This window comes from Ursus americanus, chromosome 7 (genome assembly GCF_024610735.1).
Source record: "Ursus americanus isolate L20-20 chromosome 7, mUrsAme1.1.p, whole genome shotgun sequence".
NCBI lineage: Eukaryota > Metazoa > Chordata > Mammalia > Carnivora > Ursidae > Ursus > Ursus americanus.
In genome coordinates this window covers 22,032,829-22,048,481 of record NC_142133.1, presented here as the reverse complement: position 1 = coordinate 22,048,481, position 15,653 = coordinate 22,032,829, and the positions used below count along the sequence as shown (strand labels likewise).

Sequence of the window (15,653 nt, the reverse complement as noted above, 5' to 3'; positions counted from 1 at the left end):
GGCTCCATGCTCAGCATGGAGTGTGCTTGAGATTCTTTCTCCCTCTGCCCCTCCCCCTGCTCTTGTGCTCTTTCTCTCTCTCAAATAAATAAATAAATCTTTAAAATAAAATAAAAACATTTTTAAATGCAAAACTCACAATATATGCTACAAGGAACTCACAAAATATATATGCTAATAAAAAGGAGAAATGTCAACATGAATGACATTTTAAACCTTTAGCTGTGTAAAAGTTTAGGAAAAAGGAAACTTCTAGAAGTAGATACTATGTCATTTTATTATTAAGAATTATGTTTGGCAGTTGGTCCCTGGCTTCATTCGAGTTACCAGGCTGCTCTACAGCAGAAGCACAAGCCCTCTCTCCAGACTGAATTGGCCTACGTGGGCGTTCAGCTGGTTTTCTCCATCACCTCACGAAGGTTTTCCTGATTAACTTTCTTCATGGCTTGTACTGAAAATGTCCTTGGTGGGCATGCCCCTTCGCCCAATGGAGTAGTTGCAGATGAGCGTGGGTTGCGGGAGCCGCGCCCAGACGACGTGTCCAGTGTCCGAGTTCCATGCCAAAAGATGATGCAGAGACTTGGGGCCACCATCGCGTCCTGCTGAGACCTCCCCTCAATGTGCTGACTGACCTGGCGAGAGAGCAGCTGGAGCGCCCCTCCGGGACAGAAGGAGCCTGCATTCCTGTCGACCGTTCACCGTTCACCGTTGGAGAGCTCACAAACACCCCTATGCGCCACCACCTGCTGTTGCGGAAGAGTCCCTAGCAACAGCAGAAGTAAATAGCCCAGAGGGGCTGGCAGGCTGGCAGGCTGGAGGCTTAGGGGGCAGGATTCTATTAATGTGTCCCAGGAATTCTCTGGCAGCCCTCCCGCACTGATGGTAGGGGGGCCAAGGGTCAGCAGTGGGGGCACCGAGAGAGGTGGCAATAATACAAGGTTATACACGGCTTTGCCACGAGGTCAGGGGTTCTTTTCCTCCAGAGGTCCACAAGAGGCCCCCCACATATCCCCATCGTTAGATCAGGGGTAATGATGGAACTGCTTCCAGGAAATACAAGAATGGCCGGCAAGGAAAGGCTGGCTCATGTTTCTTTCCGACCCGGAGGCCAACCCCCCGCACCCCGTGGGGAATTGGCCAAGGCCTCTCCCCTTGTCTTCTGGTACTCCCAGTTTACCGTCTCGCCCTCCTGTTCATTGTTTTATATCTCCTCGACCTCCGAGTTTCAGTCCATTTCTTGCTATGCCTATTGCTTTTGCTCCACCCCAGATATTTGGATCTCCACTACCTTCTTACTTTGCCAATTCTCCTTCCTGGAGCATGCCGGCTCCTGCGCCCTCAAACAGAGAGAACAACTGATGACAAAAAAGGGAGGGGAATAAAGGGTTGGGGGAAGAGGTGAAAATTACTCATTTATGTTTTTATATTTGAAACCCCCTACCCTCTTAACGCTTTGCTTAGCACAAATGTGCCTTACATGTTTGGAGATTATTCAATAAAGATTCTAAAGTTTGAAAAAAAAAAGAATTATTTTTATCGCTCCCATTATTAACTCTACTAATAGCCTAATTAATCTATCAGGTACACACTGTCCACTGAACTTTTACTGTACAAAGCAAGCTATATCTAGAACTCCTTTTTAGACAAATTAACAATGCCTTTCCTAAAGTTTTCCAGTCTCTGGGACCAATGAGAAAATGGGAAGAATAGGGCTTTGTATTAATTTTTTTGTCAACTTGACCAGAGCAGTGTCCAGATATGTTGTTAAACATTATTCCAGATGTTCCTGTGAGAGTGTTTTTGGGTGAAATTAAGATTTAAATTGGTCGACTTCGAGTAAAGCAGATTATTCTCCATAATGTGGGGGGACCTCATTCAAATAATTGAAGGCCTGGATAAAACAAAAGACTGACCTCCTCTGAGCAAGAGGGAGTTGTGCAGGGGCACCCGGGTGGCACAGCGGTTAAGCATCTGCCTTCGGCTCAGGGCGTGATCCCGCCGTTCTGGGATCGAGCCCCACATCAGGCTCCTCCGCTGTGAGCCTGCTTCTTCCTTTCCCACTGCCCCTGCTTGTGTTCCCTCTCTCGCTGGCTGTCTCTATCTCTGTCAAATAAATAAATAAAATCTTTAAAAAAAAAAAAAGAGGGAATTGTGCAGAAGACAGCCTTCAGATATGAACTGCAATTTCTGCTTATCCCTGGGTCTCTAGCCCCTGGCCCACCCTGCAGATTTTGGACTTGCCAGACTCCATAATCATGTGAGTTAATTCTTTATATTCAATCAATCAATCAATGTACCAATCTCATTGGTTCTCTTTCTTTGGAGAACCCTAATACAGCTCCCTCTCCCCCATATAAAGTTTATATGTAATTCTTATATCATACAATTCACCCATTTAAATGTACAATTCAATAATTTTTAGTATATTCACAGAATTGTGCAGCCATCACCATAACCAATTTTAGAACACATTCATCACCTTTAAAGAAACTCCATACACATTAGCACTCACTTTCCACTTAACTCCTCCTTCCCCAGTCCTAAACAACTACTAATCTAGCTTTTGTCTCAATAGCTTTGCCCATTCTTGACATTTCATATCAATAGAATCATACAACATGTGGGGTTTTGTTACTGCCTTCTTTCACCCTTCATAACATTTTCAAGGTTTATCAATGTTGATGCACAAATCATTACTGCATTCCTTTCACTGCTGAATAATAGTCTATGGATGCCTATCCCACATTTAATTTATCCATTCATCAGTTGATAGACATTTGGATTATTTCCAGTTTGGGGTTATTATAGGGTGATAATGCTGCTATGAACATTTATATACAAGTTTTATATAGACATATGTTTTCATTTCTTTTGGGAATATACCTAGGAGTGGAATTGCTGAGTCATACGGTAACTCTGTTTAACCTTTTGAGAAACTGTCAAACTGTTTCCAAAAGATTACCCCATTTTGTATTCCCACTAGCAATGTATGGCTTTTCCAATTTCTCCACATTGACACCAATTGCTATTGCTATTGTCTGTCATTTTGATTGTAGCCAACCTACTGGGTGTGATGTAGTATCTCATTGTAGGTTCAATTTTGATTTTTCTGCAGACTAATGACATTGAGCATCTTTCCATGTATTTATTGGCCATCTGTATTTTTTCTTTGGAGAAATGGCTCTTCAGATATTTGCCCACTTTTCCATCAGGTTATTTGTCTTTTTATTATTTTTAAAAGATTTTATTTATTCATGAGAGAGAGAGAATGAGAGAGCACAAGCATGGGGAGGGGCAGAGGAAGAGGGAGAAGTGGGCTCCCTGCTGAGGGAGGCTCCATCCCAGGACCCTGGGATCATGACCCGAGCCAAGGACAGATGCTTAACTGACTTAGTCACCCAGGCGCCCCTGCCTTTTTATTATTGAGTTGTGATAGTTCTTTACATATTCTAGATACAAGTTACTTATCAGATATAAAATTTACAAACATTTTCTCCCTTTCCATAAGCTGTCTTTTCACTTTCTTGGTAGTATTCTCTGAAGCAGGACTTTTCTTTTCTCATGGAGCCCAATGTATGTATCTATTCTTTTCTCATGAAGCCCAATGTATGTAGTTTATTCTTTCTGACTCTATTATAAATTGAATTATTTTCTTAATATCATTTTTGGATATCATTTCTTCATTGCTGGTATATAGAAATGCAATTGATTTTTGTATATTGATCTTGTATCCTGCAAACTTGCTGAAATTCTTTATTAGTTCTTAGAGTGTTTTATAGATGCCTTTAGATTTTCTACATACAAGATTTTGTCATCTGTAAAGAAGATATTTTTACTTCTTCCTTTACAATCAGGATGCCTCTCATTTCTTTTTCTTGCCTAATCACTCTGGCTTGAGCTTCCATTTCAATGTCAAATAAAAGTAGTGAGAGCAGACATCCTTGTTTTGTTTCTAATCTTAAGGTAAAGTTTTCAGTTTTTCACCCATTTAGTATGATATTAGCTGTGGCTTTTGTAGATGTCTTTTATTAGGTTGAGAAAATTCCCTTCCTGTCCTAGTTTATGAGTGTTTTTATCATGAAGTCATGTTGGATTTTCCAAGCAAAGAATAGCTTTTTTTTAGGGTGGGGAGGAGCAGAGGGAGAGAGAGAGAGAGAGAGAGAATTTTAAGCAGGCTCCATGCCCAGCTTAGAGCCTGATGAGGGACTCGATTCCACAACCCTGAGATCATGAAATCAAGAGTCAGATACTTAACTAACTGAGCCACCCAGGTGCCCCTGAATACCTTTTGAAAGTAACTTGAATTTTATTTTATTTTCACTTACATATCACTCAAAATTAGAGTACAGTTTGTAAAGTAACTAGAGTTATAAAAAAAAAAAAGGCTTCTCTGAAATTCAGAGGGATTAACTGGCATAGTCTTCACCAATTCTGGAACAGTATACGTTAAATCACGTTAACACTGAGGACACATAAATGAACTAAGTAAGTGAAGAAGCATCGTGGCTTGTTAGAAGCACAAAATATAATGGACAGGAGCAGAAGCTAGTATACTCTGATTCAATGTAAGTTTCATTCTCATGAAACCACTTACTCATGTTTGACTTCAATTTATTTTATTTTATTTTATTTTTAAGTAATCTCTACACCCAACACGGGGCTCGAACTCACAACCCCAAGATCAAGAGTTGCATGCTCCAACAACTGAGCCAGCCAGGCACCCCTGACTTCATTTTAAATCACTGCAATGATTTAACTCATATTAGGATTTCAGAATCCTCATTACAAAACATTTTATTATCATTGGACACTTGCAGATTCCAGACGTGTTTTTTCTTAAGAAGTAAAACATCTTGAGCTTTAACTTTTCCCATATAAGTATTCTAAATTAATTATTCCTAGCACAGTCTGCTCTATCTTTTGTTAAAATCAGCATATTTTAGCCATCACTGTTTTTAAACACATATAACTTGCCAAGTACAATTATGCCAGTCACATACCTAGATTTAAAACCTTAGTGGCCTACATGCATCAACTGGTCACCTTCAGTGTGTTTCTGAGTATGGTGGCAACACATGAATCTTTCCTTTTATCTCAAATTTTGCTTCATTTGGGCAGTGGGAGATGTTTACACAAGTTCTTGGGAAAGTTGGGGAGTGGGGAATGTCAGGCTAATTATCCTCATATATGACAAAACTGAATCACACTCTGTCCTGCTTTGGTTCTAGACATACCTCATCCCTCTGATTACTAGCAATAGGCATGTTTTGATGCTGACCAGTCACTATCAGGGAAGCTATAGTTGGCAATGGCAAATACAGCAAAATGGAATCTTAAATTGGAATTTGGCTGATTTCCAATTTCTGAAACTCCAAGTGACACTGGAGCACGGACTACATCTTGGCAATCCCTATATTCCTTGCACAAATACAACTCATGTTAATTAACAGAGATAAAAAGTCACCATAACATAAAATAAATTATACTATGCCTCAATAAGAGTTGCCATTTTGCATAATTCCTTAGCTAATAAGAAAAGCAACCATTAAATACCATACTTATTTCATTTTGCTTATTTTAAGGATTTCATAGATATTCCTGTCAAGGTTGAATGGACTACTCCTGATCCCCAGTATGTGACATTGATCAATATTTGGTTAATTGTTCTCACTAATTCAATTGTTTTCTTCCACAGAACAAAACAATAACAAAATACTCCTTCGTTAGAAATATATTCCTACTTACTAAAACTGGCCAGGCTTGCTTAAATAGGCCCCATCTACATGGCTATATCTTATGCTCTTTACATATTATAAATAATGTTTTATCAATTCAACCAAACAAGGATATTTAAAATAAAATTTCATTATACCACCTAAAATGGCTGTATCAATAAATACATGTACCAGCAGCCTCCTTCTCAAATAGCCTGTGTAAGACTATTTACTTTATTAATGACCACTAAATAATGTGTCATTTAGGATACTTAGAGCACATGTAACAGAAAAGAACTAGAGCTACCTTTATCAAAAGCAAGAAGAGAAGATTTATTGTAAGGACACAGATGTTTCATAGAATCTAATGTTAGAAATTCAACTAGGCCCCAGAAAAGAACTGGCCATAAGAACTGAAAAGCCATCAGAATGCAGGTGGTTTTCTTCTTTGGACCTAGTTTATCCTCCTCTTCTGGCAGATTAGCATTCTCTTCTTGATCCACGTAAGAGGAAAACAATGGCCAGTACATCAGTATCATGGCCAGACTGACTCTACTTCTTTATTCGGATTTCTAGAGAGAAAGTCTCACTGGCCCAAAGTGCTCTTTCCTCCACCTGTGGCCTGTGGCCTGTGGCCAGAGGGGGGGCATCCTGCTGCCTGGCAACCCAACCCTGGGAGCAAGGAAGTATTCAAGGAGTTTTTGTAAGCTAGGAAGACATACCAAATAGTGTCTCTACAAATGGATAGGACTATGCAAGCCCAGTTCCTCTCTCAAATTCAACAAAACAGTAAGTCATCCTTCCTCTTTCGGAATGAAAAGACTAAAGAAGCATAGAAAAGCCCAAGAAATCAATATCCCTCCGCATAGAAATATCAGTAACAGTGTAAGAATAATCTAAGCCATCTTATCAGTAACACATTCAAATGGACAACTTCCAAGCCAAAGTACACCTGTAAAATGAAATGTTCCACTAAACAATGTTCATATGCTCCTCCTCCCTCAATGTTTTGCTTAAATCCTATGGGTTATACAAATAGAGATAAAAATATTTCATGCTAAAGATAACCAAAGCACTTAGGCTAATAATAAAATAATTTGGGCTTCCAACCTATATTTGGAAAAGGCAATTTATTTTTCTAAAGACTAATTTATTTATTTGAGGGGGGGAGGAGGGGCAGAGGGAGAAGGAGGGAGAATCTCCAGCAGGCTCCACACAGAGCATGGTGCCTGACATGGGGCTTGGTCCCATGACCCTGAGATCACGACCTGAGCTGAAATCAAGAGTCTGACGCTTAACGAACTGAGCCACCCAGGCGCCCTGGGAAAGGCAAAAAATTCATATGTTAACTTTTAAGAATCACTGGATAGTCAACTATGTATTGTTTTATTAAGTTTTACTTTCCACTGATGGCTTGCTAGTGCACCATGTAAACATATCAATAAGTATGGGACACCTTGCATAAGAAATAATAAATCACTTTAAAAAAATCATTTTCAGATATAAATGCAAAATTGAGATGCTTTAAAAAATTTTTAGGTACAGTTCTCACAGACTTTCCCCCTTACTAATGAGTAATTTGCTAGACCGAGTTCTAGGAATACCTCAAACCCATTTTTTTTTTTTTTTTGCTAGCAGATAACAATTCATATTAAGTAGGCTCTCTCTCTAAATATATTCTCTTAGTCTCATCTTTCAACATTATCTGCTAAATTTAACCACAGATGCTTTTTACCCATAAATGGGCTTAAGCAAAGATATTCTAAAGAGGGGAAATGCACAATGCAAGATAGAATTTAATCCTGATTTTATTTCTGATTTTCTCTCTGACACTGGAGAACTTATTTCAGTTTCTTGTTCTGTAAATTTTATACACTGGCAATGTCTCACAGTGCTGTTGCAAGAAGAAAATAAAACGTGAAGATTGAACAAAAATTTAAATTGCCATGATGGTTGATAGTGCTGTTAGTAACACTGCTCTGTTCATAGGAACACAGACATCATTTGCCCTAGACTTCACTTCCAAAAATTCAAACTTTAGGGCCTCGAGGAAGTTAATAATATCTGTATTTGTGTAATGCTTTATAGTTGATAAATAACTTCTATAAATATTGTTCATTTAATACTCACAAATGTTACATAACAAAGGTGCTACCATCTGAGGAGACAGAGACTCTGGGATGTCAAGTGATTGGCCCAAGTTCATACAACTGGTAATAAACCTAGGATTCAGAGCTGGGATTCGAACCCTGCATTTTGACTCCAGGGCCAGTATTTCCCCTTTATTGTAGTGGAGATTGTCTGGTGGGTTTTTTTTTTTCTTTAAAGATTTATTTATTTATTTTAGAGAGAGTGAGAAGTCTCAAGCAGACTCTATGCTGACAGCAGAGACCAATGTAGGGCTCTTTGTGGGGCTAGATCCCATGACCCATGAGATCACAACCTGAGCCAAAACCAAGAGTCAGACGCTTAACCAACTGCACCACCCAGGCAACCCTTGTATAATGTTTTAAAAAGGTTCTGATCCTAGGTGCACCTGCCTGGCTCAGTCAATACAGCATGTAACTCTTGATTTCAGGGCTGTGAGTTCGAGCCCCACATTGGGTGTAGAGTTAATCTAATAAAAAAAAAAAGAAAGAAAGAAAAAAGAAAGCTTCTGATCCTATTTCTCACCCGAATTTATAGGATCCATATGGAAGAATCCACTGAAAAGTGTTAGGCCAACTTTCCTGGATTCATCAGAGATCCTGATGACTTCTCTTAACCCATTGAATTTTCAATTCCTTAACTACTTTAAATCCTCACTCTACTTATTCACCAACTTATTTGTCTACGCTTTTATCTCTATAAGAATACATAACATGATCCCTTTAATTTCAAAACAATTTGATAGATTCTGGACTGATAGCAGTTAGGGAACATAGAATAAAGGAGAGGAACAAATGATAAGTCAGATGATTTTGTGGCACAGTGGTTTGGCATAGGCCCAGTAACATATTAGTGGGTTCAGATTAGGATTTCTAAATGTGGACCTCAGTTCTTTTATATGTAAAGTGGGGTCAGAAATACCTATTTTACATGGTTAGAATGAGAATTAAATAAATATATCATGTGAGAGGGGTGTATAAAAATATATTTATTAGTGGTTGACAGAGTAATCGGTACAAAATGAGCGCACAATAAATTGAAATTTTATTATTTTGGTTGAGGAAAGTTGTAAATAAGTCAAGTTTGGAAGAGGTATTAAACATAGCTTGATCCCCATTAAGGAGGCTGTGAACACCAGTAAGAAACACCGGTTTCTCAATTTCCAGTTGTCAGGTCATGGTGTAAGTGCTGATGCTAGTGGACTTTATAATTCATTCAACTGAGGCTGTACAAACAAGCCCAGAAGGGCATTTAAGCAATGTCCTTAAACAGAAAACAAAATTTAGAGTTTTCTCATGAATGGAGATGCTGCATATCACTTTCCAGCTACCACCTGTTAAATGTTTTATTCACCAGTTATGTGTAAGGAGCAAAGCCCATGCACAACAGACGGCAGCCTAATTCTTGCTTCTCTAAAAAGGTTTTCCTCCTACTCATAAGAGCCCAAGGATATGTTGATGTGAGTGTTGCAGATGAATCCTCAGCACTGAATACTACTTAACAGTGTGACTCAGAGCCCAACTGTGTTTCTCTTCGTGGGTGATAGCCAAGCATTGAAACATGGTCTGAATTCAGAGTCTGGATCTGAAGACAATTTATGTGCAGTTCGTTACCCAACTCCAACAAGTTTATGCATGTATATAAAGCACAGAAGGATGAAAAAATAATTTTGACCAACCATTATGTCCTTGGTAGGGATCAAGGCTTTAAAGTAGTTGAATCTACAGAGTCAACACTGGTTCAGGAAGCAGAAAACTGAAGATTATCTTTGATGCCTCTCTTTTCCTAAACCACCCCCACATCTAATCATAGAAGCTCACTTGCTACACAATCCTCAGGTCCATGCACTTCTCTTGGTCTCCGCTGCAAGACCCCCTTGGTCTAAACCAACATCACCTATTTCGTGGTTTCCCTACATTTAATCTAGACCCTCTTCAGTGCAGTCTGAAAGATTTTTCCAAAATGAAACTTGATCTGTCACTGCCACTGCTCTATTCCTGCTGCTTAAAAGCTTTAAATAGCCTCCCTTTGTTTCTATGGTAAAGGTCAAAACATTGAGCCAGGTCATTAAGGCACAAAGTTCTTCGTTACCACAGTGTACTTAGTTACCGGGTTTCTTAGTTACCAACAACGGAAATTGATTCTGGCCGATTTAAAAAGCAAAGAAATTTATTAAAAGGATATTGCCTCTTGGAAGAAATTGACTTTGGCCCATTCAGGCAACAAAGAGATAAATAAAAGGATGTGAGCCACCCAGAAGGCTGAGGAAATGGATGCCACAGCTTGCACCGCCAACACCCTGGAAAGCACTGCCCGAGTCACAGCCATACCTGCCAATAGGAGAAGAAAATTCTTCACTGTTCTGCTTCTGGCTCCAGATCCAAAAATGGGGTGGGTGTTCTTGATTGGCTGTGAATACACCTAGCCACCTGGAGGTGAGCTTCCATAACAGGAAGACGGCCAGCCCCCCACCAACACTCCTAAAGTGGGGAATTCCCCAAACACAAGAAGGCGTTTCAAATGCTGAGCAGCCAAAATTAAGAGAAAGAGAGAGGAAAAAAAAAAAAAAAAGGAATCCACTACGTCCTATGACCTAGGATTTGGCCCTTGCCTCGCCCTCCAGCATCATCTCACCTCCTATCCCTCTATGCTCCAGCTACACACACGTGCACTCCAGCGCTCCTCCCTTTACCTACAGCGCTCTCTTCTCCAACAACAGCCCTACCCCACTTTGGTCTGACTAATGTATCAGTCCAGGTGCTGTTAGGATGAGTTTAACGAGGGGACCATTTACAGAGATATAGGTCCCGTGAAAGGAAGCCAGCCAGCTATGGTGAAGCATCCTGGGCTAGCAAGAGCAGGAAGCCCTATTACCCCTCACCTAAAGGAGGAAAGATGCGGGGTTTGGGGAACTCAGAGGGAATAGCTGTGCCCTTCAGCAAAGAAAGAAGTCTGTCTATACTGGCAGGGACGGAGAGTAAATAGCCTGACTTACTGTGCTCCCACCCTCTAACCTCCTGCTCATGTCTCTGATTGGACAAATCCAACATGAAAGCAGAGGGACGAGTTGCCCATTGATGAAAGCTGTAGAAAAACAGGGTCGGAAAGATGGAAGACGCATCCGGAAAAATTCCAGGGTGGTCGGTCTCCTTTGTTTTAGGTTCCTTTCTTTAGTAGTATCTATCTCTATTTGTAAATATATAACCATAAGTGGTTTTTTATTTTAAACATTAAAAAATTATAGTTAAACTCCTAGAGGTCAGGGACTGTGTCTGTCTTTGCTCGCCATTGTTTCCTGGGGAACTAGCAAAGTGCCTGATACATAAAGGGGCCTCAAGAAATATTTATTGAGTTAATGAAAGTATTTTCAATATGGAATATTGTGCTTTCAACCATCCAATTTTCAAGGCTTTAATAACTAGAATTGGGAAATCATGGCTTCCTACTTCCTTGTTAGCCAGGCTCTTTCCCAGTTTCTCCTTTGCCCACCAAGTAAAATGGCCTATAATCGCAAAATCTCTGAGGCCCTGCCAAAATTAAACTAAAATTCTAATAATTTATTTTTATTTTGCCCAAACTTTCTCCTGCTCAGTTAATTTTTCTAGGTAATTTATTGAGAGCTCATTCTATGGCATATATGTAGAAAGCTAACTTTCTCAGGCTTCGTGATAACCAGAAAGTTTAAACCACAATGCACAGCATGCATTTCAGCTTAAGCCTTTTGCCTTTGTGCTATATTAAAATATCCTTGAAACAGGCATAATGCCATATGATGAATAACATATGGTACACGACAGTTCCTATTCATGTATGGAAAATATGCTAATGATATCCCGTACAGGAAGTAAAAGTGGAACCAGATTTATTTTTTCTATGTGGGTTTATCTGGTTTCAGCATCTAAAAATACTGACTTTTAATGTCACGGAGGGAATGTTATGGAAGCTGAACAGAGATGACTGGTGTGCAAGGTCAGTTACAAAACAATCCACTGGAGGGAGATAGGAGTAATCCATGATCTGCCTGGTCAGCGTCAAAGTAATGTTGAGGGCTAAGAAAAGATGCTTAGCGAAGCCCCTGAGCCTTATCAAGGAGTCTCCGAAGGTGCAAAGAACTCATACCTACCAGCTGTGGGAAACAGACTCGACTTCCCCCAGATGTTACTTGCACTAGTACATCATCTTGTTTTTACTGGCCGGAGCACTCTCAGGTCCAATGCCCCCTTTTTATAACAAGCATTTTGTAATGCCTCCTCTGCTTTCCTGAAATGGAATTCATAGGTAATTTACACAAAACACTTTTTAAGCCAGTATAATAATCTAGATATAAAATAAAGGATAAATAAAATACACTTACAGTAAAGTGTTATATATATATATATCTCAGAATGTAAACTCTTAGACACTCAGAGCTTACATCTATGGGAGGAATCACTGTGAGTGTAACTGCCACAAATTCACAGCATGTTGCACTGGAGACTCAAATACCATAAGCAGCATTGTTGTCAGGGACGTGCATTTTCAAAATAGTGAATGCCTCCTGCATTCGCCAGCAAACAGTGTGTAGTCTTCTCTTGGCTTACATAGTAGGTACATTCCTGGGAAATTCAGTGATCTTAAGAAATATGTCAAAACTACATAAAGCTTCATATAAAATAGACTTGGGTTCTGGGCACAGATACTGTCAATTTTATACATACATGAAAGTCCTGTGGGACATGTGAAAGTCTCATTCAATTCAAAGAACAATTTTTTGATGTGTGGCTTTGTCTTATACACTGCAGAACATCTCTGGCCCCAGCCCACAAAATGCCAGCACATCTTCCAACCATTTTAACAAGCCAAAATGGCTCAACAAATTTTCAAAATGTCCCAAGGGTATATAGTGTCTCCTCAGTTGAGAACTGTGAGGTTGGAGGATTCAGTGATCAGTTTTCTGACTATGATAGAATCACTGTGATGTTATCAGTATGTGACATTCTAAACCTTCCTTTGGCTGATACAATTCTTTCCAGCAGGCCCAGAAACAGTAACCTTCTAACTCAAGGAAAAAAAAAAAAAAAAAAAGCTAAAGCTTATGAGAAGGATACTGGAGCAGCTCACGTAATTGAAGAAAGAGCTGAACAAGAAAGCCTCAGTGTATCACTTAGGATTAAGTTCCATTAAACATGATTGAGAGCAGTGGCTTCATCAAAATAGAATTTTAATTCTCTCTCACATAAACTGAGCCTGAAGGGGAGATGTCCAGAGTTGGTATAGCAGCCCTACTTCATGAAGTTCCCTGTAAGCCAGGCTCATTCTCCTCACTCTCCACCATCCTTAAGGTGTGGCCCTGGTCCTCATGGTCCAACATGGCAGCAGAACACAAGAAGGGATAACGAACCAGGCAAATCCCAATTACCTCCTTGTGGAAGTGTCTCATATGCTTCCATCAGACAATTCCACTTATACCTCATAGCCCAAAACTTAGTCATATGGCTATGTCTAGCTGCAAGAAGGCTGCGAAGGTGTTTATTCTGGGCAGTCATATGACTATCTGAAAATTCTATTACTAAGGAAGAGAAGAGAATGGATATTGGATGACAAAGGAATCATCAGTACCCTGCTTGCGGGGAGGAAGAATCAAGTCAGCTCTGGGGTCTCAGCTGATGGCGTTGTTTGTGCATGTTGAATGTTGGCAGCAGCAGGGGTTGATGAGCACGCTGCCCTGGAATCCAGCTGTGCTCATGGCTGTTTAGCTCTCCTTGATGTGCTGGGCTGAATAATGGCTCCTGAAAGATCTATGTGGTAATCCCTGGCACCTGTGAATATATTGCTTTACAGAGTAGAAGGAACTTCGAAGATGATCAAATCAAGGTTCTTGAGATGGGGAGATTATCCAGGACTATCCGGATGGGCCCACTGGAATCACAAGAGTCTTTATAGAAAGGAGGCAGGAGATCAGAGAGAGAGAGAGAAAGTGTGTCAACAAAAGCAAGAGACAGGAGGGATGCAAGAAGGGGGCAGTCTCTAGAAGCTGAAAAGAGGTAAGGAAACAGATTCTTACCTGAAGCCTCCAAGAAGGAGCAGATCTTGGTTTTACACTTCTGACATCCAGGGCCATAATAAAATAAATGTGTGTTGTCTTAAACCACCACATTTGTAGTAATTCATTACAGCAACAGTGGGAAACTAACACACTTAGTCACCGATTATTCTTTGAATCTAATTCTAAAATCTTCTCCAAAATTTCATGAACCACCAATGTGCTCCCATTAAATCTCTTTCCTGCTGTAGCAAAGTTGGTTTCATTATGTCCAGCAAAGGACCCAGGCTAGTACAATCATGGGCCATCCCTCGAGGGGTCACCAATAAGAAAACTCAGCACCATTTATACTCTTGGTCTCTATTTGTCTCTGCTCAGGAGTCATATTCCCATGAGGGTAAAACCAATTTTCCAGATTAGATCACATGCCCATTCTTGTGGTCAGGGGCTGAGGTCCTTTGACTGGCAGCCCCATAGAATCACAAGGATTGGAGAAGGGACAGTTCACTCAAAGTAATGAAGCAAGTGCTTTTACCAGAGGAAGGAAGAAAATAATGCTGGTCAATCAAAACCAACATTTTTTATTAATTTAATATTTCAGAGATATAAAAGACATCTTCATATCCATGAGCCAGACTACCAAAAATCAAAAACCAGTAAGGGACTTCCAGTTAAATATGGCAGATAAACTAGATGTGTTTGTCTCCTTTTAGGGAGGAGGGGAATCCCACCAAAAAATGGTACAAACCTCAAGGGCAAATAGGAAATGAACATCAGCAGAGGAAAAACAACACATTTTTGAAAGCTAGGAAACAGACGGAATAATGGTAACACACATTGCTGAGAAAAAGAAGCTAAACCCAAAATACCCAAAGAGGTGGATACCAAGAAGCAGGCAGACAGTTTACCCTGTAGACATTCAGAAAGGTCAAGGACTTAGAAACGTGAGTATTTCCTGTGCATAAAAAGAAGCATTGCTCGCCTCACTATTAAATGTGAGCAAATAGAGAATTTAATAAAATTCTGTCTAGTAAGTATAAAATGTATTTGAACAAATAAATTAGTATACCTTACTTACCTCTGGAGAAGATTGTTAGATTATTAAAATATAAGTAGATAACCAATGACTACAAGATATTTGAGGAAAACCTCCAGCATCAACAACAAATCCCAGAGAAAACAAAGATAACACAAGGAACAAAACAAATCTTTATTAAAAATTGTAACTGATATCATCAGAGAGATAAAAGAAGGTATTATAGTCATGAGACAAGAGAAGGATGGTTGTTTTAAAAAAGGAATAATCAGAACAAGAAAAATAAATTAAAATTAAATAGAAATTTAAAATGTGGTTTTGAAATAAACAAAAGCATCCATTAAAACTGTTAGAAGATAAAAGCAAGGAAATCTAGAAAGTAAAATCAAAAGAAAAAAAAAGATGGATAATAGAAGGGGAAAAATAAGATGCTTAAAGGATCATTCGATGTCCAACATCTGATTGATAGGACTTTGGAAAGAGAAAATGGGAGTAAAAACTGATGGGACGAAATCATCAAATAAACAAGAAAGGTCCCAGGACTAAAAAACATGAAATTTAGCCATGCAATTTCAGATCACAAAGTCCACCAAATGCTCAGTCCAATGAATAAAAAAAGATTTACACCAAGTCACACAATAAAATTCCAGGATGCTAAGAAAAAACTTAAAATTTCTAGGGGATTGTGAGAGGGGGTAATCCCATAAAAAGGATCAGGAATCAGAATAGGCAT

The 15,653-nt window shown here is 39.5% G+C and overlaps 1 protein-coding gene and 1 pseudogene across 9 annotated transcripts in view; one reads left to right on the top strand and one right to left on the bottom strand.

The window, feature by feature from the left end:
• The window catches only part of LOC123785927 (uncharacterized), a 98,892-nt gene that overhangs the window by 22,113 nt on the left and 61,126 nt on the right, over window positions 1-15,653 (bottom strand). For 3 of the 9 annotated variants that reach the window (XR_015725176.1, XR_015725180.1, XR_015725182.1), the window contains one exon: window positions 11,986-12,122. The exons of 5 other annotated variants lie outside the window; for them this stretch is intronic. The gene's annotated coding sequence lies outside the window, so the exon portion shown is untranslated. Of the gene's footprint in view, window positions 1-6,564; window positions 10,193-11,985; window positions 12,123-15,653 lie in introns of those variants that run through there. One more of the 9 variants, XR_015725184.1, reaches the window with a different exon arrangement.
• Window positions 442-1,359, top strand: LOC123785926 (proline-rich protein 32 pseudogene; annotated as a pseudogene).